The sequence below is a fragment of the Anser cygnoides genome, chromosome 10, assembly GCF_040182565.1.
Source record: "Anser cygnoides isolate HZ-2024a breed goose chromosome 10, Taihu_goose_T2T_genome, whole genome shotgun sequence".
Classification (NCBI taxonomy): Eukaryota; Metazoa; Chordata; class Aves; order Anseriformes; family Anatidae; genus Anser; species Anser cygnoides.
In genome coordinates, this window is record NC_089882.1 from 8,508,096 (window position 1) to 8,529,490 (window position 21,395).

The 21,395-nt window shown below is 46.9% G+C and overlaps 1 long non-coding RNA gene across 1 annotated transcript in view; it reads right to left on the bottom strand.

Moving 5' to 3' along the window:
• Positions 1-336: 336 nt before the first annotated feature.
• The window catches only part of LOC136791611 (uncharacterized), a 32,730-nt gene continuing 11,671 nt past the window's right edge, over positions 337-21,395 (bottom strand). Inside the window, exons 2-5 of the long non-coding RNA XR_010833936.1 lie at positions 5,770-5,843; positions 5,594-5,684; positions 2,452-2,603; positions 337-1,564 (exon numbers count right to left, since the gene is read on the bottom strand). This is a non-coding gene — a long non-coding RNA (uncharacterized lncRNA). The remainder of the gene's footprint in view (positions 1,565-2,451; positions 2,604-5,593; positions 5,685-5,769; positions 5,844-21,395) is intronic.

Here is a 21,395-nt window from a genome sequence, read left to right on the forward strand (position 1 = left end):
GAGATGGGATTAGCAGCCACACGGCCACGGCTAAGCCGCAGAAGAGGCCACAGGGCTCCACAGGACATGGAGGGTGGCAGGAGGGAGACGAGCTTGTGGCATCGGGGTGAACCTGCAGAGCAGAGCCGTGTGCAGGGTCAGGCTGAGGAGGAGATGTGGCACTGCACCCCGGCACTACTCATGCCAACTGAGCAGCAAAAGTGAGCTGCAGCTGGCCAGAATCGAGAGAATGGAAAGAAAGAGCCACGTGCTCGGACAGGAGCAGGAGAAAAAATATCCCAGCTTTTAAAGGGAAGAGATTTTTTCATTTGGTGGTGGGCTAAGGTATTTTAAAATACCAGATATTGTGTTTAAAAGCAGAATTGATTGCTCTTCAGAGCAGGCCCTAGCCGAAGATCAAGCGGGAAGTAACAGCAGGTGTTTAATAAATCTTTAGGGCAGTCGCTTTAAAAGATATCTATTTTTTACTCTAAACATGAGGTATTGGTATTGCTAATGTGCATTATCCACACGCCTCCATCCAACCAGTGAAAGATTTTGGCCGTGTTTCAGCAGAAAAAATCGGTGGCATATGGTCTGCATAAAGCATAAGCATGACTTGTTCTTTAGGCTGGTCTTGGCACAGGGGAGGTCATGAAATCATTTTTCAGAAACCTCAGCTGGACCAAGGCACAGCCTCCTCCCATTTGCACACTTCTCCCTACCAAGGACCTCATCCATAACCAATACTGCCATCGGCACACTGTGCCTCTTCCCAGGACCAACAATTTGCTGTCCTGGATATAGAAGCACCTTACTTTTTCCCACCAAAGGCAGGAATAAAGATTTAAAACCAAACGTGAACAAAAAGAACCACCAGGCATTATTCCCTGAGAAATGCAAGTAAGACCCCCGTGTCCCCTAACATTTCAGAGTGTTCCCCACCTCCAGCACCACCAGGAGAGGGCTCTGGGCTTCCTAGGGGGCCCAGGGCCTGGCCTGTATTGCAGGCAGTCGATGTGCACAGGAGCAACTGCTGCCGACAGCTCAGCACCATCCTGTGAGCCCTGCGAGGACGGGAGGTAACGGGCACCTCCGACTTTCACGGGTAACCCTACCTGCGAGACAGCTTCCAGGGGAGCAGGGCAGTGGAAAGTCTGGAAACAGAATATGGAAAGGGAAAGTTCAAGGCCTCCATGTTACATGAGATCATTAAGGCAAGCTGCATAGCTCTGCAAGCCAAACCAGCGGTGCTTATTTGCATGAACAAGCAACCTTTCTCTGCCTTTACAAAGGGTTTGCAAAGGATTACTAGGCTGGCTACTTCAAATCATGCAGCATGGGCAAACCCTATTCCTGCGGTTCCTGAGACTGAAGAAAATATGCTAGACACCTACCCAAATGAGAAATGTGTTTGCACGATGACCACAGCATTTACATAGCTGGGAGGTGTTGCACAGGGTTCCTCAAAGGAATAAAAACAGTCTAGGCTGCTTTTTTTTGTCTCTGTACAAAAAGTGATTTATTTAAAGCCAAAAGGTGTGAAGGATTATCTTCTGAACCTGCCAAACTGGCTGCAAACATCCTGAAAAGCAGATTTTATTATTGTAATTTAGTATTATACTGGTTTTAAAAGAACGAAAGGAGCTTTGGAAGCAAAAGGATGAAAACTAGATTCCCCCTGACATATTTATTTCTCAGATTAAGTCTGTGTAACTATATGCTATATATGCACAATGTAGATAATAGAAGTGTTAGCTACAGGACATTGCAACATCCGGGATGTAATTTATATCTCTCCCCATGTCTTCGCTCCCAAACAGAGCAGCTCATCATATTCCTTGCTGCTGCTGGACTTTGGCAGAGCTCCAGCACTTCAGAGGTCACTGGGTTCTTGAGTGGCCAATTTGTCAATAGCTGCTTCTGCAGTGTTTACCCAGGTATTATTCAGCTTTGTACCACTAAGACAAGCTGGTACACGCTGGTTCTGCGCTGCGTATTGTTTATTCTCTGCTATTTTGACCTTAGAGTTCATCTGGGAAATGTATTCAGCCAGCGCTTCTAGAAGCTGCTGTGGTGCTGTAGGGATGAAGTAGAGAGATAGGGTAAGGTAGGGTGGGATAGGATGGGATAGGATGGGATAAGATAGGATAGGAAGGGATGAGATGGGATAGCGTAGACAGGATGGGAAGAGATGGGATGGGATATTCAAAATGGGAGGTTCTGAATACCAGTTAGGGCAAAACAAATTTGACTTTTCTTTTAGACTTGAATTGATGTTTTCAAATTTAGTACACAGCAGAGGGATCGCTCCTCTCACAAAAACTTTCAATGTGGAGAACAGTCATGGCTTTGGCATACCTCAGTTTTGAATAGTACTGAGCATGGTGTTGGGACACTTCCACACAGTACTTTTTTTGCCTTACTTGACATTTAACGACGACATATTTTACCCCAAGGGGAAGAACTGACCTTTGCTTGTGCCAGCCAAGTCCAAGTCCTAGGAAGACTACAGCAGCCCAACACAGCAGGTAGCAGCTGCAGCCCAATCCTGCTGCCCACGTGGCAGCATGGCTTGATCATAGTCCATCCAAAGATGTCAGTGATGCTCCACTGAGTCCAACCTGCAAGTGAGAAAATGCCCACTTCATGGAGACCTCCAAGGACTGAGTCCTATCACTTGTCAACAGCCATTTTACAAGCCCAGTTTTCAAAGTATGGCTATTCAAAGCTTCCTGAAAACCAAGACCTTTAGAAGTTTCTTCAGCTGGACACCCAATAGCTAAGGCATCCCAAATCCCTCGTTATTTCTGAACATCTTGGCACAGAGTGCTGAGCATAGGAAATGGGTGAGATTAACGACTTCAGCTCACACATCGAGCAGGATATGAAGGGCTACATGTGGTATGTGCATAATATGCCCCTTTTGCCAGCGTCAATCAAATTGTAAAGCACAAAAAGACATTGTACCCACTGGGAGAGCAAACATTTCACTTCTCTGAATCAAAACTTAAAGGAAATATCCTCTTTCTTCCTGTCCTCCTACCTTCACATGAGCTGGAGAGTACAACTACCTAATATGAAAAATCTAACAGCAAATTTACAATCTGAAAATAAAAGGGAACTGCTTCCTCTACTTGCTTTTCTTATTTTTTTTTCTTTCTTTTTTTCACTCTTCCCTGAGAGAAGATGAAGGTTCAAGGATCTCACAGCAACGCGCTCTTGCTGCACTGGACATTTCTTATCAGCCTCGGACTGCGGGAGCGGCGATAGGAAATGTGCCATTCATTCAAGGGGCTGCTGCTGGGGATCTTAGGCATATCTTGAGCGTGTTATCACACGCTTTGTATTGTCTACTCTGTCTTGAGAAAGAAACCCTCTAATCAGGGCTGACATTTTCTCCTTCTGGAAATCACCAGTTTGTTTCTCTGCCTTTTGCCTCGCATTGATTAAACACCTTCCTGTTGAAACAGTTAGCTAGACAACCACAACAGCAGAACAAAAACTTGGTATCAGCTTCCCAGATTCCTGCTCCCTTTCATGTGAGAACAGAGTTGGCATGGGCAGGGAACACATGAGGCAGGACTGTGAGATGAAATTTTGCCACTTGATTTATTAACGACCACTTTATAGCGTTGCCCTGCGTGTCAGTATGAGTGGCCTCGAGTCCTTTGGGTCTGGACAATCCTCCCAGGCACAGCCTTGGGGAGAGGGTCTCCTGCGCCGGAGATCTGCTGCCGCTGAGCTCAGGGAGCCTTATTCTGTGAGCAAAGCCGTTCATGTTGGAAGGAATATGGCCAAAAAATTTAAATCTGATTTTAATAAGATTTAATTAAAAAATTTTAATCTGATACTGCTCATGAATTGTAGGGAATTTACAGACCACTCATTGAAATCAAGATGTGCATCTGATTTTTTTTCCAATTGAAACCTTTTTCCATTTTTCTACAAGAGTTTTTCCCTCTCACCAGCCACACTCACCAGTTTGATTTGCTTATTATGATAAACTCCAACTTTACAAATACTTCTAACTCTGTTTCCCCAGAATGAGATATTTTTTTACTGCATGATAGCTAAAATGCAAAAGGATGTTTTCTAAAAGGGACAGAGAAAATCGTTAAAAATGTACACATGCAACCCACTAAGGCGGCATACATGTAAAAGTAGCATTTATCTAATCACACTGATATCAGCTTTAGTGTGACATTGCCTCCCAGAAAGGGAGAAAAATTACACTAATGTTAATATTGCAATAAGATAAGGAGGTTTTGTAAATGTAACTGTATCCATTCAATTAACTTCTAACACTTGTACTTCTAGGCTGCCCTACTTTATAATTGTCCTCTCCTTGAAGGCATTTTTTTTAACTTTTTACCTTGTTAAAATCCAGTGGAAGAAAATCAAAGTTGTTTTTATCTTAAAAAAAAAAAAAAAAAGCCTAGATCTCAAGCTGCTTCTCTGAATATCCACAAAGAATGCTGTTCTTAGCATCCTATCTCTGTGGAAAGTTAAATGTTCTATGGATACCTAAATATTCCCTGTATTATAATGCTTATCAGTAGAAAGAAAAGAAATAATGCAGTCTAGAAGCTATTACAATTTCAGAAAACTCATAGAAAAACTTTAACTGCACAAGGAGAATGCTTAAACCTCTTTTGCTCATGTATAAATTAATAACCCAGTTGAGCACTTCTCCATCCTGGGAAAATACTTGCACTAAGTTTAAGGAAAAATTTAAGGAAAAATTAAATGGATCCCCTCTTTGATTAGCATTCCTGTTTCTTAACCCTTATTTTTGCTGGTTTACGGTTTTCACTGTGGCCACAATAACACTCACCCTGGTATTTTTTAAATGACAATTTAGGATGAAGACATTTTTCTTGGGCATCGCCAAATATGAAGTATATTAAAATGTAGAGTCAAAATGGCCCATTACTCCACTCACTGCTTCAGACAGTGCTGGAAAATAACTAATATCAAAGCAAAAATTCATGATTAAAGACTTATTAGCAGAAGGTTTAAATCCTTAGAAAATTCACCTCAAACAATACATCGCCTGAAACTATTTATCAAATTCCACTCAAATTTGCTGGAAATAGTTTACTAAGCTTTGCCTAGCAGGGCGAACAGCTGGATGTCAAGCAGGAAGACACGGCTGGCTGATACATGCATACACGCATATGGACATCCAGGGGAGATTTAAGACCCATCCTGTGCTGCAGCTGTTTTCATAACTTAGACCCAACGTTCTTACCCGTTGCACGTAGCCATATCGGCCAGACAGACTTCAAGGCGTGAGGAGGACCCAAAGACTGGTTCAAACCTAAGCCCTCTTCATCCATCTTATTCATTTTACAGGCTTATAGCAAGTTGTCCTTAGAAGCATACATATGAGCATTTCCTCGGTCTAACCAGAGCTTTAACATATAGCAATTCAGCCACTTGGACGAGACGACGATGTGATGACAGCAAGCCTCTACCACCAGTCTTTCTGAAAGCACCATGAGGATAACTTCTGTGATGTCTGATGAAATTCAAAACTTTTAAAGAGCACATTTGAGTAGCACTAAAAAAGGGGATGAAAGTTTAGGTCGGTAAGAGTGACACAACTCACCAAACTTGTGACCTTATTATCTGCTTAGCACCTGCCGTAATCTCCTCGTCTCCAGGCCTCCAATAGTAAGACGCTGCATAGGGTATTTTGCCTGTAGAGTGACAGCGAACCTGCTGTTAAAAAACAAATACGTAATGGCATACTCTGTCTTTGCCTCATGTAGAAATGCTACGTACATGTGTGTAGAAATACGAATGTTGACAGACTTTCTAAAATTCTCACCAAAGCCTGCGGGATATTCAAGACAGTTCTGTTCAGAGAGAAAAAAGAAAAAAAGAAAAAAAAAAAAGGAAAAACATAGGTATATTTTTTGATAATATCTAAGCTATGACAATATCTAAGCTATGACAATATCTAAGCAGATTTTGCATGAATCCTTACATTCTTAACCAAAATAGACACAGGGTTTGTAGTGAATCACTTACCAAATTATCAGGTGTTTCTGAATTTTGCCCCCTTCCCAGGTGATGAGTTCTCTTTCAGAGCAGGGGCTGTGGGGTGGGGGAGTAACTGCTATGGCAATGCGTAAGTACACCAGTATTAAATCTTACGGTAAAATTATCTCTTTGATCCAATGTTCAAGATGAATCCCTAATATCACTGATAAGCTTAAATGTAATTTTGAGAAGTACAAAGCAAAAAATACCACAACAAGAGATGGAGAAGAAGAAAGCCTTAAGAATAAAAGTTAAAGTATGAAGCAGGAGAAGCTGGTGTATTAGGCCGGACGCCATTTCTTTCTTAGCTCACGTATAACGAAAGGTTGCATTATTGCTCTGTATTCCGATTACTTCTGCTGTTGTTGGAGGCACTATTGGGCCATAAGTCAATGTGCCCAAGGTATCCACAGGATGTATCGATTCACTGCAGCACCTCCTTCCTTTTGCAGAAGGAAATATTGCTTAAGTGCCGAAGTTACACGGCTGGGTTTCCAAAACCACTTCACCATGTGGGTAACTTTGCTCCTACTGATATGCTGCTGATCTCTTGGAACACCAACCTGCAGGTCTAGCAGACTGGAGAGGGGTGATTTCTGAAGAAAGACCTTGTTTTTATTGTCCCAAAACTCAGATCCTGGAGAATGCAGGAGAACGCCCGTGCTTGGACTCTGAAGGCAGCTCCTGCCATCCCCTCTGCTGATCCAGCCCTCCTCCCTTTTTCACTGACTGCAAAGGGAGTGGAGGGGATGAAATCCCTAATTTAACATGCTAGCCCTAGCTGACCGTGTCTTCGGAGGGAGTGTGGCATGCCATGGTCTTGCAAGATGTGTACACCGTGCTGCCAAGAAAAATCCTCATCAAGGACGGTATCACATCCTGCTGTTTGTACAGCTGTCAATTTTTTTCTTCCTAAAATGGAAGCAAACCTTTGCAAATTCATCCCTGGTGTAACTACACTGAAGCCAAGTTCAGTATCGATAAATCAGTGCCTTCATCAGGAAAGCAATTGCATGGTTGTTTTTATCTGCTATTATCTGTAAGTTTAATTGGAGTACAAAAAGTAAGTAAATTTTTAATGACAGCTGCATTCCCCATCCCAGCCTGTTGTATGACCTTCAGATATTGAAAACAAATGAATAATTGAAAACAAAGCTTCGATCATGCAACTTTTAGGTGTTTTTGAAGCTCGCCTAAGAGACCTCAAAAGGCTCCTCGCTCCTACCAGAAAGCAAATAGTTCAATCAATTCTGACTTTAACCATTTCTCCTTTAAAAATAATTAAAATATATTACCGTACTTCTCTGGTATGACAAAAAAAAAAAAAAAGGTACAGGAAAAGGTACAGGAGCTAAATTTTGCTGATTTTCATGTGGGTTGTTCAAACTAATTACTGAAGATTTACATTGCACAAAGAATGTGTTGCCTTTGTATATGGGAACTTCAAACTTTGATACTCCTAAAGTCAATCCGTATTTCATACAGAAATACTGAATTTTGTTCCAGAAAGAGGAGGATTTTTATTTTTTTTTTTCCATAAAGAACTTAAAAGAGCACTGTCAGACATTCTGAACCACCCTGGGCTGGCTTAGCTGGTATCCCCTGCCTTTCCCCAGTGCCATTCATGCTGCACCTGCAGCACCAGGATGGGACCCGCTGTCCTGCGGGGCCACCCGGAGAGAAATCCAGGTGTGGTGGCAGCCAGCAAACCGCTAACTGCACATGAAAACCAAACTCACTGACGCCTTGCCTTGGTGCGAGGCTGATGGCATGGCCAGGTTGCTGCCCAAAGCCCTTTTCCCTTGGCTCTGCAGCTCAGCCCAGGGCAGAGGGCGGCGGGTGCTGACCCCGCACGGCACCCAGCTGCTCCCCAGCTGCTGCCAGCACGGCACGGCACGGTACATCTGGCGGTGCGAAGCGCTACAGAAGAAGCCCCTGAGATTTCCTTAGCTGGAAGGAAAAACATTCTCTGAATTCCCTTTTGCTTCATCGTAGAGGAAAATAGCAGGGGGGAGGGAGGGAGCCTGTCCATGCTGCTGCGCCCCGGAGGACGTTCTCCTGGCTGTGCAAATATCTACCCGTGCACGGAGCAAGGAGCAGCCTTCAGCAAAATCTGTAACTGCTCGTGGTGAGAGATGACGAGCTTCAGAGTGGCCACAGGCAGGCAGCACATACGGGCGCTTGGCTACAAGTGTGTTGCTTGTGGCAGATAACGCAGAGCTGTTGGCAGGGGTCTGCGTGCTGAGCAGCACCTGCAGGTCTCCCTGCGGCTCCTCTGGGCATCGCCGTCCATCTAAGGCGTTACTGCCTTGGGACTGCTCTGGAGTTTAAAACCTCCGAGAATGACTCTAAAACATTGCACCCTGCGGGTAAAGGCTTTTGCTGCTGCACAACTGGAAGGTGGGCAAAGAGCAACTGCAGAGGCGCTTCTGGAAACCTTGTGTTTTCACTTTCTATCTTTTAATTGTAGGCTTTAGAAGTATACAGTGCACACAAATAATGCAAAATGTTTAATTTATGTGTATTCCATTTTATGTTTGCTATCAGATTTCCATGTTCGAAAGGAAATCATTCTTCTGCATGAAACGATCGATAAGTATTCATTTCCCAGCGTGGCACAAGACAGCTTAACCCAGTATTTGCAGCAGATTGGTGCACTTTCACTTGTGATAATCTTATGTATTTGTTTGCCCTTGCTTTTTGTGAGCAAAAGCAAATTCACTGTTGAGTTCATCATTATCCTTGGCAAAGCAGTATGGGAAAAATATGAAACAGGGTTTTTTTCTTTAAAGTTTAGCTTTTTAAAATGAATATTAAGTGAAGTAAACTACTGACATTCCAGTTATTAGGATGCAATAAATTCTCCTCTTTATCTATCTGCAGCTCTTTATGAAAGAAAATGACCTCTGCACAGTTGGCAACCTCAGGCAGCATTTATTCCCAAAGGAAAATGCCACGTGTGGTATGTGAGTGGTCAACAGCCCCTAAAATGAATGGAACTGCGTACTACATCCCTAAAACATCTTTGAAAAACCTCAGACTAAAACCATATTCAGATGCCTTGACCCCAGCCTGAGCGAAGCATCCAGCACAGATTTCTCCCCTTAACCTGGTTTTCATTTTGAATGTGCAGTCTAGCTTCAAGAAATTAATCTTTTATATAGGAATTGGTTTTCTTAGATGCCTGGCTATCGTAAAAGGCTCCAGACACTGCCAGGAATGAGATTACAATTAATATTGATATTTGTCATGATTTGTCTGCCTCTTGCCATTTTATTTTATGCTTTAAACTTGAATAATCTGGGCCATGCATAATAAGCACCTGTGGCTCACACACACGGGCACACCAGGAGAAAAAAGAGCACGCGTTAGTTCAGAAGTGCCCTGTTGCACACGTGCACACATCCCACGGCTATGGGAGCATTTGTTTCCATCTGCTCAGTGGGAAATGACTTGCTCCTTTGTCAGATTTTGAGGAAATTTGGAATTCCTGATTTTGAGCACAGCCAAAGCACATCCTTCCCATTTCCAGATTACAGCCTGGCTTGGATAAAGCATTGCAAAATCACAGGTTGCAAGTACAGCTCGGGCAATGGGCAGCAGTGCAGAAAACGGGGGGCTCCCACTGCACCCCGGTGGGGCACAGCTCGCACAACCCTTCCTTCTCACCTGCTGTGCCCGCTGCTTTCAATAAAAAAGCAGAACAGGGCAAGTCACAGCAAGCTGGCTTTAGCCTGCGGTAAGGGTTTCTCAGGCCTCCGTTACAAAAATAACATTTGTTTTTTTAGAAGGCAGGTGTGTAAAACCTTAGCAAATGTGTCTGCTTCCAGCGCGCCTGGTGGACCTCGTGTGAGTTTGGGAGGTCTTGTTTGTACACATTGGCCTGCTACGCGTTTGCTGTGATTTCTCTTGATTGAATAAAGCATTAATGAGATAATCAAAACAAATGCCACCCTTTGGTTGTCCCCTAAGCACGTCTGGAGCTATGTAAATGGTTTGATACAACTGCTGGAAAATGGGGATGGTGTAAAGCAGCAAACAGGGTGCCATATGGCTTACATGCAGTTTCACGATCAATCAGCATCAAATTAAAAGCAGGAATTACTATTCGAGTTGAAACGAAGTACAGATAACAAATGTGAGTACTTACAACTTCTAGGTCACGCTTGAGCAAGGAAATGATGCTCAGAGCTATAATTGGTTCTCTTTCAAAGGATTCTTTAATAAGAGCCCAAAATATTTTTAGAAGGAAATAACCCTAGAGCTTACCCCCAAAGAGTAACAGAAGGCACAGAGCTCAGAATGTGGACACTGAGGTCTGTCCTTCCCCAACAAGACATTTTTTTTCTGGTGCTGCCTCAGTTCCTAAAACCTATGAAATGGGCTAGCACTCCCAGCAGCGCTGATCAAAGCAAGGACTCAGCAGAAAGTAAAACATGACCATCTTTTGAGGACTAAAGCAGTCCTGCAGCACCCTGAGCCTAGCCCTGGCCCCACACCTTCTCCTTTCAGACCAGCTGGGCCTGGTGGGGCCGAGGCAGGACAGCACAGCTGCCCCCACCCCAATTATCTTCGGGAAGGGCGGTGTTGTTCCCGGCCACCCCTGCCTTGCATTGTATTGGCGCCTTGATTGCATTAGAGATTTTCTGGGAAAGCTCCTTTCCAGCTGATTAGCAGGTCCCTGTCCCACCCTACCCCAGCGAGGAGGAGTTTTGGAGTGGGAGGCTGCAGGACAAGGGCTGGTGCTAATTTCATCTCCCTCAATACAATGAGGGCTGTGGCATCCCAGTACTCCCACTATCACTTATTTGATTACAATTTGTCATTTTTTTTCTTCTCAAATTAAAATATCTACCAATGTCTTGGGGCAACCACCTTGGAAAACCAGGCCTCTTCTGAAATGGAGATGAAGCAGAGATGTCAGAGATGTGGGGCTCAGCGTGGATGGTTTGCAGACACTGAGAGCTTGGGGTTTTTTTTTCAGGTATTTAAATTGGGCTAAATGAATCAGGACAAAATGAGGATCAATAATGAGTGGGAAAAAAAAAAAAAAAAAAAAAAAGAAAGACCTTTTTCATACAACATTTTTAAAGGGAGAGTTTTGCCCACAGTGTGCTCAAATGCTTTTGCCACCACAAATCACAGGGAAAAAAGAACAAATGAGGCTGCAGAACTAATGAAGGTTGGGAAAACCTGGACTTGCTGCTGCTCTCAACAGGCTATTTGTTTGATAATGAAAATATTATCATCAATAAATGAACTGCTACCTTAGATGTCCTTGTATCCCCATCCTCGTGCCACACGGACACATTCTCAAACCCGTCACAGGCTCCCCTGCAGCCCCCCCACCCTCTTCTCATCCCCGGCGGAGTTGTTCCTTTCAGGATTACAAATCTTCTCATTTTCTGCCTGTTTGTGTTCATTTGTTCTGGTGCCAAAACTCGTACAGGATTTTTTTTTTTACACTATTATTTTCTAAAGAAACACGAAGTTAACTCCAAGCATCACGTCCCTTTGCTTGAGCTGTGCTTTGACAGGAACGCCGCAGACCCCTCGCATTTCAAGAAAATGCTTGTCTGACTTTTAAAGACCTTTTTTCCACAAGACCATCAATTGCTCAATCAAACAGGGGGAATAAATAAATAAATAAATAAGTAAAGCAAACAACGTGCACTTTTGCCCCGTCTTCAAAAGAAAAACACGCCCCATGTGCCCGGCACCACTCTTGGCAAAAGGCCACCTTGGGGACGTGGGTGAATTAGCACCTTCCGAGCAGAGCTGACAGAACTGTCCCTCCTGGCTTCGTATGGGATGCTGGCCTCAGGCAGGCTCCGCTGGGATTTCAGGTGTGAAGGTGGTTTGAGCTTGAAAGCAGGAAAAACACTCCTGCGTGCACAGGTTCCCAGGCTGATGAAACCTGTTGTTTCCTTTCGTTTGCACAAGGATGGCAAATAGCTCCGGGGTGAGAGCTGCGTCCCTGCATGGGGATGTAGTGCTCCATCGGCATTCGGAGGTGGCTTGGGGACAGGAGGGAGGATGGTTTATAAGTAATAAATGAATAAATAAGGAGTAAAACTAACATTGCCAAGGGCTATAAGGTAAAGAAAAAAAAAAATAGCAATGCCGGAGCGTTATGAAATCCAGGCAGAATATGGGAGCGCTTCCTTCGCTGTGTTTGCATTACAAACAGCACCCAAAAAAAAGTTCACACCTGTGCTGGGAACCCTGCCTAGAAAAAGCCCAGCCAAGTATTTGAAACAAACACATTTTCAGACTTTTCTAACCCCCAGGCATTTTCACAGGGACTGCCAAGGCTGTGAGTCGAGGCAGGGAGAGGAGAACAAACAAGGCAGCCCTCGGCCAAGCCTCCTGCCTGCTGCACCCAGCCGGCGGGCAGCCCGCGGCCCGGCACCATGTCCCCAAAGGCCAGGAGGAGCCCGGCCAGCTCAGCACCCCCAGGAGGAAGGGGAGAGCACATCAACTTCAACCCTCTCTGTCACAAAATAGGACTAGATACCAATGCTGCACGGCGGTGTCACAAAATATAAAAACGTGCTCGAAGCAGAGAGCCACGAGTTAAGGGAGCAAGCTGCTCCCGGGGAGAGGATCTGCTCCCTTTCTCGGCGGGCTTTGACAGCAGCTTAGTAACTCGGTGTCACCAAAATATTGATAGGGTTTCCAGCCTCGCCGAGCCCGCGCACTGCGTGGAGACCGTTTGTATCAACAAACAAAGCAACCCCTCCGTGCTGCTCGCTGCTTAGTTAAGCACATCTTCCTGAAAGACACCGAAAGGTAATTCCTCGGCTATTTATAGAGTGACTTAAGGCATGAGTCGCTGCACACAGCCTGCCCAGGCCGTGGCCTGCGGGTGCTCGGGCTGAGTTTTGGCAGCCCACCTTGCACGGCACAGGGCTCAGCATGTGCGGGTGGCTGCTGCCAAGCGGGAGCCAGCCGCCCCAGCAGACACAGACAATTAGCAGCCTCCCTGGTCGGCCGGCTGGACTTTCTGTGTGGTCCCGCTCTTCTAAGCATGCAGGCTCAACCCCGGGCCCACGCGGTGCATAGGAAGGCCTCCGAGGTGGCTTGCTGAGGAGACAAACCTCCATGGAGATGGGCTGCACTGAAAGCTGCCCCGTGTGCTTTCTGCCTCGCTTGGGGACGGCACGGGGAAGGCGAGCTGGCCTCCCCGCCTGCCACATGTGGGGTCTGGCCTCCAAGTCGAGCCCTTCCCACTACAAAGGTTCCCGGGGAGGACCAGGGAGGGCCCTGCTCTGTGCAAGCTGGAGGGTCCAGCAGATAAATCCGAGGTTGAGAGCTGTCCCCAATGCCGAGTTACAAGGGATGGCCGGGCCATGAGGGGTGGGTGGCTGCCCCACAGCCGGCTTTAGGTTGGGATTTGTCCTGCTGAGAGGTGGGGAGGCACCAAGAGCATTATGCTCCTCTCAGGAGGCCTCACCAGGAGGCCTCACCAGGAGGTCCTCTCAGGAGGCCTCACCACATCGTTGTGGAGCACGCCAACCAGTGCTCCCAGTGGGGATAAACTGGGGACAGCCAAATCAGCCCCATTCCCCCTGTGGGCAGCACTAAGGTGAGAAGGAGTTACTGTCATCCCCTAAATCGGGCTGCTTTTTAGCACAACACCGGGCTCCCTGGACTAAATTCAAGCTTAAGTTGCAACCTTTGGGTTTAAGGACATAGAACAGGATAAGACCTCTGAATCCTGTCTCCAACCACCACAAAAGAGCTAATACAATCTCTTTCAAAAGCTCCTTTTCAAAAAAAGTAAGGTTTTTAGCTGTTTTTTTTTTTTTTTTCACCCCCAGCTTGTAGTAGAGGAAGGTTTCTGAAGACAGGGCTCAGCCCACTAGCATCCCTCTTCCCTTTTCCCCCACAGCTCTGCTGACGGCAGGAAAAGAAGGATGCAGATGGGGTCCTCTCAAACCCTGTTGCTGGGAAAACTCTTTGGGGAAATCTGGGAGCTTCGCTGCAAAGTTTTAGGGATAATTACACGTAAGGAAAAAAAAAAAAAAAAAAAAGCAAATATTCTGAAAGCTCCAAAAGCAGGTGGGAAAGGCAGATCCTGAGCTGGGGTAAGGTGACCAACAGCTCTTGCTCAGAGGACAGATTGTGTCAGACAAAAGCTGTGTCAGGAGCCGAGGGTGAATAGTGTGAAGTAAACGCCCTCCTCCCCAGGTATGTCAGGGAAGAGGCACTGATAAACCTCTTCACCTCCAGTTTCTAGTTACTCTGGCAGAGGATTCAAAGCCTTGCTTAAATTGGCCAAATTTGTCAGTATCCAGATCCCATCTTCTCCTTTGAACATCTGAAACCTGCATGCCTGAAAGGAAAGGCACTCGGCGCAGGGATTAAAGCACTGTGGCAGTGGCTGTTGTGTTTCCTGGTGGCACTTTCCACCTTGGCTCCCTTGCAGGGCAGGCTTCCTCACACACTAGCCTTGTGTTTTTCCAGGAGAGATGACTGCACTTTGTTGCTGAGCTTCATCCCTCTGGCCTGGCCTTTCCAGGTTGATGTTGTGGGTTGATGTCCCTTGTCCTCTGCTGGTGGCATCTAAAGCAACCTGAGTTGTGGGCCACATGGTGCCAACATTGGTCCTTCTCACATCTGTATGAAGAACACCATCCCCAGCCCAAAGCAGCTTCCCTGCACCCAGCATCTGCTCTTTTTCTCTGTCTGCAAATGAAATGTGATTGCATGACTGCGACTGCTGCACCCTTGCTGGAATCTCAACAACTCTGCTAGTGTCTGGGCTCCCAAGGGAATAAACAGAGAGGGGAGAAAGAGCCAAAACACCGGGGGAAATAAGAGAGGAGACAGGGAGCTGCCAAGAAAGCCTCCCTCCTGCTTGTTCAGACAAAGGTTGTCTCCCAGCCAGAAGTGGCAGAAAAATGCTGCCCTATAAAAGCAGTCAGGGAGCAAGCAAAGCAAGAGATGCCACTCGCTGCTGGCTGGACACTGGGTTTGCCTGCCAGAGGAGCGGGCTGGCTCTGCCAGATGAGGCTCCCTGCAGCCGGTGTGCCGGGCACCAGGTATTTCTGAGTGTGCACCACTGGGAGGATGCCTCGAGGCGAATGCTAGAAGGAAGGAGCAGTGAGATACCCATCCCTGCCTTCTGAAAATGCTCCTGCTGGCATTAAAGCTGAGAGGGAGCTTTAATAAAGAGCTCTTTTTTATAAGTGTCTCTGTCCATCTTTTCTGGATTAAACTGCACTCCCTGTCCCCAAACTAAACATTGAGTCTAATCAGGCACAACGTGTCCGCAGAAGCCCTGAGTAGAGCTTGAGGTTTGAAAACCCTCTGTTTGAAAAAACCCTATAAGGCTTGAAGCTCCTAAAGCAAAGCCCACCGGAGTTGCTGATAGACATCCCTCTCCTTCCTGTGGGCTTTTGGCTCGCAGCTGAGCTGGGACACGGCCGAGCGCCTGCCGGTAGCCCAGGTCTGGGAGAAGACGGGGTGGCTGAGCTGAGGAGACACAGCTGCAAGTCAGGAGACCCAGACGGAGCTACCAGCTCCACAGCTCTGGACGTGTTGTGTCCTTTCTCCATTTATTGCTGACAGCACGATAAAGTCTTGTGCAACATCAATCATCTTAAAACAATAAAACCCATAAAACAGACCAAACATCTTGCTTCCAAACGCATCAACATGAGTGACTTAGATCTGTATCGGCTATAAGTGCAGCTTTGCTGTGATAAAGTAGGCTCTGTCGGTCTGATACACTTAGCAACAGCGACTTTAATGGGCTGGCGGTTATTTTCCTAGACTGCCACACACAGCCACTGCTGAAGAAAATGGAGAGGACCTGGTGGGACACAGAAAGTACACAGATAATCCTCTGTAACTTTAAAACTGATTTAGTGCTAGCATATATGTAAGGCTCTTGGATGGTTTTAATTCAGAGAAGTTGCCCAGACGGTTGTGCTTAGGATGTCCAGAAGAAAGTTTTATGTGGGCAATTAAAACACAGAGACAACCCACCCCAACCAGCACAGCATCTCTGCTCTGGAAAGACTCAGCTAAATATTACTTTGTCTTGGTGGCTATCGGCACCCCAACACCCAAACCCTTAACAAGGTCAACTCCAAGAGCCCAGTTTTCCTGCCAGATGTTATTTGACAAAGCCCTGAATATTTCCCATACCTTTTTTCTCTCTCTCTTTTTTTCTTTTTTCCTGCTCTTTTTTATTTATATAATTTTGCTTGGGAACATAAAGTTCAGCTTCTGCAAATACTCCTGCCAATGACATCGTGGCCTCAAAGCTTGTGTGTTCCTGCCAGTGAGGCCTGATGTACTGAGTATCGGTGAAAAATGGATACAAAGGGTGTGATCGTAGCCCTGGCAAACTCATGAAAAAATCTCAGTCAATACCTATGACACTTTTATGGCATTCAGCCATCACCAGCCTCTTGGACGTCTCCCACTGGTGTCACAGCCAGTTAGTTGTGGGGACGGGGAAGATCTTCACTCTTCACACTGGAGTTATCAACACTTCACTGCTAAATTAGGATAACACAACTTTGCCCCAAGTGCTCTGCAGCTCCTAGCATAGCCTATAAACAGCCTAAAAGCGACCCTAAGCCCGAGATGCATTCTACAGTTGTCCTTGATGTGCTTTACCCTTGAAATATCAAAATACAGAGCAAACGCCAAACCCTCCCAATCATCAGATCCACAGGCTCTTTTCTTACAGACCAAATGGCAAGTGGGGCACGTGCTGCTCCATCCAGAGGTGACAGAAGACTTTTTGGAAAGACTTTGCATTAGTGCTTAAGAAATTTAAGAAATGCGGAAACCTTTTCGCAGCTCAGGCACTGAGCCACTACCTGCCTTTCTCACAGACTCTACCTTTCCAAAATCATCTCGGGTTTGGGGAGTGCCTGGCACAGGGCAGAGCCTGAGCTCAGCCAGTTCCTCTGGGTGCTGCTAAAATACACGCCACTACTGACATTTGCTATCATCAGCACCAGTTTTAACTAAATCTTTGGATATTTCTACTTCATTGACGGGAGCTTTGTTGACTCTGAAAGAGAAAACCTGTTGTGGGTGAAGAACAGCCACGTTTTCCTCTGCCAGCTTCAATCACCTGAAACACCATCTCCAAAGAAACTTCTCCATCAGGATAGATGGCATTTACTTTCTCTAGTGAATGGGACGATAAAGCCAGCCTAAGCACACCGTAAAAATGAAATGGTCCATCGGGTACATCATGGCTAGCACACTGCCAGGGCACTTGGTTTGTTGAATCCACAAAGCTTTAGCAGGAAAGGCTCTTAAAACCCAGTCATCCTGTGATACTGCAAGACGTGATGTTAAATCCCTAAAATGCACTCCTCTGCCCTAGAATTTTAAACAGCCCTGACAGGGCACATGGCAGCAACGCCCAACGAAGGATGCTGGTAGGAGCATGGTCCTGAGCCCAAGCACCTGAAGGCAGCTGGGAGGCACCGCCACTTTTTGGGGTCATAATCTGAGCATTTTCCATGTCATCCATTGCTGATGTTTCTCTTAATCCCTCCCACCTCACCGGGTGCTCTTGCTGACCTTCGATTCAGTCCCAAACCCACCAGAGCCTTTCTGCAGTCTCCTCTGCAGGACGTGATTAACTTGTGCTAGCAAAACCAAACACAAATGGCTTCAGTCTGACCTGATGTAGCTCTTCTGGGATCAGTCTGACTTGGCCAAAGAAAAGACAAATACTCGCTCCGCACACAAAACAAGACAAAGCTGCAAAAAGTTGTTCGACAGCTTTTTGTCATACAGAGGCACTTTCAGAGTTGTCAGGACATGAAAGAAAGCACTATTAAATAATATTTGACTTGAGTATTATGTCACATGAAGTAAACATCATCTGTTGCCCTGATGGCTTGCTTCGGGTTGGAAAACAACCGTCTCTGCCAAGGCACCCAGGCAACTTTCTAAAACAGGCTCTTGCCCAAGCGGAGTTTTTGCAGCTCCGCGCTGCAGCCGAGCCGGTCGCAGAGCTCATCACCAGCCCCACGTCTGGGGGCAAATGTGTGTGAGCAGCCCCGTGTCCCTCCAGCCAGATGAGCAGAGCCGCATCCTGCTCTGGCCCCGTTTCCTGGCTTGCACCCTCCCTAGGAAGAGCTGCAGTCATCCTTCCTCCACCTTCCCTTCCCAGCCTGAGCCAGGCAAAACCTCCCACTGTCTGCACCGAGGGCTCATCACCAGCATGGGCAAGGGGTCTTCTGTATTTCTTCGTGGGTGAGGGGATGTGAGCTTGGTTTCCAGCAATGGGACAAGCCCAGATGGAGACCGCAGGCCTACGGCTGTGGGAAACCCAGCACCGAGTGGGCAGAGCCACAAGGAGCAGTAGAGGGAGGTGTGCAGAGATTTTGGCTGGGGCAAGGGTTGGGTTTATTCAATGTTAGTGGATCCAAAAATCCATTCTGGAAACAACATCGCATAACGAATAAAAAAGATGAAGGGGGAAGGGTCAAAACCAGCAGGTGGCATTTTGCTTGGGGGAGAAATTCAAACTGATTCATCAGGGGGGAATCAATGCCAGCCTGGAAAATAACCCCCAGGACAAATTGCTGCTGTAAAGAGCAGGCTGGGGCATGCAAGCACCAGAAGAGGTTTTTATCTCCCCTGAGGACAGCTCCAACCAGGAGGCACCGGGAGGTGCAGAGGGTGGCCACCAGCCCCTGGGGGGGCTCTTTCCCCTCTGCAGTGCTGGGAGGAGATGTGTCAGGATGCAGCGATGGTCCGCGTGGCTACATGGGCAAGCGCTGGAGCAGATCAGCTCCCAGCCGGTACGGTGAGCACCACAGGCACCCCAGGGAAAGACAAAACTTTGCAAATAACGACATCTCCTTCAGTTCAGGACGTACGAAGAACAACTGGAAAAATCAGTTTTCTTGGGAAAATTCCAGCCAAGTGCTGCTGAAGTGACTCCACCACGCAGAGGTTTTGCACGCAGACTCACCCCTGTGTGGAGAAGGGACGGTCTTGGGACAAGCACAGCTCCCCCCCGGGATGGTCCCCGCACCCCAGGAAATTCCCTCTGGCCAGGGAAGCTGTCAAAGAGTCTGAGCCGAGCCCAAGACAATGGGGTTGGCTGGGGAATTGCTGTGATTTTTACAGCGCTAAATTTGATAGATTACCAAGATTTATTCTGTTTGTTTTTTTAAGGAAAACACTTTATGAAACCCCAAAATATTTTGCTGACAAATATAAAAAAGCCACCTACAGAAGGCTTTGTTAGTCACCACACAGACAAATGTTACAAAGCACAGTGTTTAAACAGGGATTGGAGCCACGGACATTAAACCCCAAGAGGCAGCACAACCTCCAGCATGGGAAGTCCCAGAGCCACTGATTGCCAGCAGTCAAAAAGCTGCCGAGGGTGGTATCAAGGCACTCTTGCCTTGTCCTTAGACATTTTCTCTTGGCGTCTGTTCCATGGTCCCAAACATGAGGCAAGGCTAAACTTTGGTCTGACCCAGGGGAACGGCCCTAATGTACGTGTAAGCACCTGCAAGGTGCAAACATCTCCTGGAGATACGGGGGCTTTTGCCTTTGGATGAAGTACAAGGGCCCGGTTGTGGTTTACAAATAAATGCTTAAAAGATAAATGCTTGAAGTTTCCATAGGAAAAGCTGTTCTTGCAGGAAGTGAAGGAAAAGCAAATGTGAGCTTATCAGGACCAAGGCAGAATAAACTGGAATTCACAGCCAAAAAACCCTAAATTCATTGCCATAAAAGATAAAAACTGGATGAGTAATGAGAGCAGAGCTCTGCCACAGCAGGAGGAAAGCTGGATGAGGTCTTTTCACCGAGCAAATCTCTTCTACAGGAGGAAAAAGGAGAAAACGTAAGAAATACAATTATCCTTCAACTGCTTAGCCAATTTTCTCTTGGTGTCCCGAGTAATAAGCGCAATTTAACACTTTGGGAATACAAAGGGAGAATTGTGTAGGGGACCTGACAAACACGTGACGGACACCAGTAATGGAAATCCAAGGCTTCCCGGCGAGGCAGACGTGCTGAGGGAAGGGGCCGTGCTGCTAGGGATGGGGGGAGAGGGAAAACAGAAGGACAAGCAGAGGAAGTCATCAGTAAAGCGAGGGAACAAGAGCAAGAAAAAAGCATCCCCTAAATGGGGCCTTGCTGCTCTCCTTGGGGCGTCTGGGCTTCTCCCTGTCCTGCTGCGGGGGCAGCAGGGCAGCAGCCGAGGGTTTTTAGGAAATGCCGGTTCTAGGGGAGGTGAGGGGAAGCGAGTGGCTTCGCCCCATTCATCTGTTTGCACAGCCCCCTCTGCAAGCTGAACGATTCCCCCGGGTTTATTTTACATAGCAGTTCTCAGTGGTCGCAGTTGTCAGCCACTTTCCATCACAGGACGCTGGTTTTTCGGTTGCTGTTGCCAAAATTCAGCCAGCGGGGCTGAAATTTTCCAAGCGAGCATCTGCCTCTGTCTACATTTTGGGGGGAAATCATTTGAAATACATCGGGTGTTTCACAGGATGAGCTCATGGAAAACAGGGTTGTTTTGTCTACGCTAAAGAGAAAAAAGAAACGAATCCTTGCTGTTCTGCAGAGAAACACCAGCATTTCCATACAATAGGCTGCAAGCCTGAGCTTTGCCAAAGGAGAGGGGTGTCTGCAAGTTCAGAGCCACGAGAAGAAAGGCATCGCTGCTGGGGAAGCCAAGTCGGGGCCGGGAGGTTTCACACACGGCTGCAAACAGAGCTCTGCCACCGGCCCGACCCGCGCTGGGACAAGCCCAGCGCCCACCCGCCGTCACCAAAATCTTGCCGGATGGAGCAATCGCACGTGGCTGCCGGTGTGCCCACCGCATGCACGGCTCCAGGGCTCTCCCTTCGATGCCTGGTCCGAGCACAGGCTTTTATTTTTCAGGGCGACGTGGTCATGGCTGGGGAGCGCCGCAGAGGTATTCTGCGGCCGGCCCGCTCGAGGCGCAGCTGTGATTACCTCACTCATTAATTGGTGGCACAGACGAGTATCCCATAACTCAAGACCGAGAGAGATTTCTAGTGCTTTGACACTAAAGATTAAACAGAAATAAACACACGAGTATCAGTAAAAGGGACTGCAAAGCACCAGAAGGGGTAAGTGGTTAGGAGCAGATAAAAATCAGTTATGTGAGCTCAGAACAAGGATTTAACTGGAGGGAGGAGGAGGGGATATAGAGAACATGACAAACTGACAACCTCTGCGCTGTTTACGAATAAAGGATGTATCTGAACGAACAAAGAACACCTTTAGAAAGGGGAGGTGTGGGCAGGAGCCTACTCGCGTGTAGTCCATTAGGCCGAGCGTGCTGCGTTTGAGACCTGCCTGTCCTGAGAAATGATTCAGGGGTGCCT